Source organism: Schistocerca americana, chromosome 1 (assembly GCF_021461395.2).
Source record: "Schistocerca americana isolate TAMUIC-IGC-003095 chromosome 1, iqSchAmer2.1, whole genome shotgun sequence".
Taxonomy (NCBI): Eukaryota; Metazoa; Arthropoda; class Insecta; order Orthoptera; family Acrididae; genus Schistocerca; species Schistocerca americana.
In genome coordinates, this window is record NC_060119.1 from 356,028,115 (window position 1) to 356,029,044 (window position 930).

The 930-nt window shown below is 50.2% G+C and overlaps 1 pseudogene; it reads left to right on the forward strand.

Moving 5' to 3' along the window:
• Positions 1-596: 596 nt before the first annotated feature.
• Positions 597-714, forward strand: LOC124558784 (annotated as a pseudogene).
• The last annotated feature ends 216 nt before the right edge of the window (positions 715-930 follow it).

Below are 930 nucleotides of genomic sequence, written 5' to 3' on the forward strand. Positions count from 1 at the left end.
ACTACTTAAACCTAACTAACCTAAGTACATCACACACATCCATGCCCGAGGCAGGATTCGAACCTGCGACCGTAGCAGTCGCGCGGTTCCAAACTGAAGCGCCTAGAACCGCTCAGCCACTGCGGCAGGCAACCGTTTAGCGCCTAGTGGTAGTTTCACTGTCCTCCTACCTGTTTCCGTAAATGCTCACGACAGTAGCACGTGAGCATTCGGCCACCTTCGCCGTTTTCGAGATACTCGTTCGCAAGCTCTGCATAGTAATAATCTGCCCTTCGGTAAAGTCGCTTATCCCAAAGGGTTCCCCCATTTGAAGCGCATTTCTTTGCTAGGGTGAGCCTCCATCCATGTTTGTTTCGCTTACATACTTTTGTTACTGCGTCACGTGCCCGCAAAGCCACCAGGAGGCATACAACGTGTGGTAGTTAATGGTCATAATGTTTTGGCTGACCAATGTATAGGTAAGTAATGGACGATAACTTACACTGAATTTAAGACTCTGTCATCATTAGATTTTTGAATTCTCTAAATGTATATGGCTTACATATTTCTCTCCTATTTTAGTACGTTCTATTTATAGGTGCCTGATAATGACATATGGCAACGGCCTTGCCGCAGTGGATACACCGATACCCGTCAGATCACCGAAGTTAAGCGCTGTCGGGCGTGGTTGGCACTTGGATGGGTGACCATCCGGGCCGCCATGCGCTGTTGCCATTTTTCGGGGTGCACTCAGCCTCGTGATGCCAACTGAGGAGCTACTCGACCATATAGTAGCGGTCCCGGTAAAAGAAAACCATCATAACGACCGGAAGAGCGGTGTGCTGACCACACGCCCCTCCCATCCGCATCCTAGCCTGAGAATGGCACGGCGGTCGGATGGTCCCGATGGGCCTCTTGTGGCCTGTAGACGGAGTGGAGTGATAATGACAT